At 61.9% G+C, this 2,500-nt stretch overlaps 3 non-coding genes across 3 annotated transcripts in view; all 3 read left to right on the forward strand.

The window, feature by feature from the left end:
* The window catches only part of LOC145915531 (small subunit ribosomal RNA), a 1,824-nt gene extending 1,073 nt beyond the window's left edge, over positions 1–751 (forward strand). The window contains exon 1 of the ribosomal RNA XR_014403899.1: positions 1–751. This exon is cut by the window's left edge and continues 1,073 nt beyond it. This is a non-coding gene — a ribosomal RNA (small subunit ribosomal RNA).
* A 260-nt stretch (positions 752–1,011) lies between these two features.
* Positions 1,012–1,165, forward strand: LOC145915592 (5.8S ribosomal RNA). Its single transcript, XR_014403955.1, has one exon. It is a non-coding gene; the product is annotated as a 5.8S ribosomal RNA (ribosomal RNA).
* A 246-nt stretch (positions 1,166–1,411) lies between these two features.
* Positions 1,412–2,500, forward strand: part of LOC145915631 (large subunit ribosomal RNA) — a 3,686-nt gene continuing 2,597 nt past the window's right edge. The window contains exon 1 of the ribosomal RNA XR_014403991.1: positions 1,412–2,500. This exon is cut by the window's right edge and continues 2,597 nt beyond it. This is a non-coding gene — a ribosomal RNA (large subunit ribosomal RNA).

Below are 2,500 nucleotides of genomic sequence, written 5' to 3' on the forward strand. Positions count from 1 at the left end.
TTACTTTGACGACCCCTCCGGCAGCTTGCGGGAAACCAAAGTCTTTGGGTTCCGGGGGAAGTATGGTTGCAAAGCTGAAACTTAAAGGAATTGACGGAAGGGCACCACCAGGCGTGGAGCCTGCGGCTTAATTTGACTCAACACGGGGAATCTCACCCGGCCCGGACACAGTGAGGATTGACAGATTGAGAGCTCTTTCTTGATTCTGTGGGTGGTGGTGCATGGCCGTTCTTAGTTGGTGGAGCGATTTGTCTGGTTAATTCCGATAACGAACGAGACTCTGGCTTGCTAACTAGTTACGCGACCCTATCGGTCGGCGTTGAACTTCTTAGAGGGACTAGTGGCGCTTAGCCACACGAGATTGAGCAATAACAGGTCTGTGATGCCCTTAGATGTTCGGGGCCGCACGCGCGCTACACTGACCGGATCAGCGTGTCGCCGCCTAGGCCGGAAGGTCCGGGTAACCCGCTGAACCCCGGTCGTGCTAGGGATAGGGAATTGCAATTGTTTCCCTTGAACGAGGAATGCCCAGTAAGCGCGAGTCATCAGCTCGCGTTGATTACGTCCCTGCCCTTTGTACACACCGCCCGTCGCTACTACCGATTGAATGGTTTAGTGAGGTCCTCCGATTGGACCTGGCGCGTTCGGCAACGGCCGCGCCGGCGTCCGAGAAGACGATCTAACTTGATCATTTAGAGGAAGTAAAAGTCGTAACAAGGTTTCCGTAGGTGAACCTGCGGAAGGATCATTACCGGCCGATCGCCGATCGAGTGGTCGTGCGTTCGACAGGTGGAGAAGGCTCCGTATCTTGGCGGCCGCGCACGCCCTTCGTCGCTGTTGAGGCGCACGCGATTGCACTTCGGTCACCCTGTTTCGTTCTGCGCCGAGTGCCGTGGCCATGTGCCAGGCTGGCTTCATGCGTCGCCTACGGCTGGCGACCGCTCGGCCACCGCTTTTTTCGACTGTGCAATCCGGCTGGGTCGCGCTTGTCCAACTGACGAAGTCACGGAGGGCTCTTGGCGGTGGATCACTCGGCTCGCGAGTCGATGAAGGACGCAGCTAGCTGCGTGAATTAATGTGAATTGCAGGACACATTGAGCATCGACGTTCTGAACGCAAATTGCGGCACCGGGTCAATCCCGGCGCCACGCCCGCCTCAGGGTCGCGTTGTAACGTTCCCGCGCGGCGACGCGTCGGGCCGGTGCGGTGTCGGCCGTTGCCACGGTCGTCCCGCCCAGGACAGCACGAACGCAGTGTCAGCGCGCGAAACCGAACGCGGCGTGCGTCTCGTTACGAGTCGGCCTCGAAGAGGATCCCGGCCCGGAGCAGCACGGCTCGCGTTCGGGCGCGGCGCTCGCACGAGCTTCGGTGGCGCGCGCGTGTCTCTCTCGCAAACGAGGCACTGGATTATCGGCCTGAGGTCGGACGAGGCTACCCGCTGAATTTAAGCATATTACTAAGCGGAGGAAAAGAAACTAACGAGGATTCCCCCAGTAACGGCGAGTGAAGTGGGAAGTGCCCATCGCCGAATCCGCGCGCCTCTGCGGCGCGTGGAATTGTGGCGTAAGGAATTCGCTGCGCGTACGTCGTTCGCCGCCCGCGTCCTTCTGATCGAGGCCTCGTCCCGGTGCGGGTGTCAGGCCCATGGTGGCGGCGAGGGCGCGCGCTCTGCGTCTTCCCAGAGTCGGGTTGTTTGGGAATGCAGCCCAAAGCGGGTGGTAAACTCCATCTAAGGCTAAATACTGTCGCGAGACCGATAGCGAACAAGTACCGTGAGGGAAAGTTGAAAAGCACTTTGAAGAGAGAGTTAAAGAGTACGTGAAACCGTCGAGAGGCAAACGGGAGGGCCTGTCGAGTCGCGCGACGCTTTCAGCTGAAGCCGAGCGGAGCGTGTGGGCGTGCGGAGCCTTGCGGCCCGTCGTTCGCGCTGTCCTCCGAGCAGCTCCAGCGCACTAGCGCCGTGCGAAGGCCGCGACCGTCTGGGAGGCGGCGAGAAGGCCGCGCGCAAGGTAGCCCGCCCCCGGGTGGGTGTTATAGGCGCGCGGACACGTCGGCCCGTCGCCCGGGCGAGGAGGGATCGCCGCGTCTGCCCTTCGTGGGCCGGGCGTCCCGTCCGAGCCGGTGCGTCGCCGGTTGGGGACTGTGCTCAGTGCCCAGTTGCGGCGTGTCGGTTGCGGGTGGGCAGCGCCGCGCGAGACGCACGGGGTCCGCGGCTAACGTCAGCCACCTTCCCGACCCGTCTTGAAACACGGACCAAGGAGTCTAACGTGCGCGCGAGCCACGGGGCAGTGCGAAACCCATGGGCGCAGTGAAAGTGAATGTCGGCGCGGTCCGGCGGAGGTGAGATGCCGTCTCTCTGGACGGCCGCATCACCGGCCGATCTCGTCCGCTCTGCCGGAGAGGTCGAGCGAGAGCGTGCGCGTTGGGACCCGAAAGATGGTGAACTATGCCTGAGGAGGTTGAAGCCAGAGGAAACTCTGGTGGAGGACCGTAGCGATTC

The sequence above is a fragment of the Ascidia mentula genome (genome assembly GCF_947561715.1).
Source record: "Ascidia mentula chromosome 2 unlocalized genomic scaffold, kaAscMent1.1 SUPER_2_unloc_2, whole genome shotgun sequence".
Lineage (NCBI taxonomy): Eukaryota > Metazoa > Chordata > Ascidiacea > Phlebobranchia > Ascidiidae > Ascidia > Ascidia mentula.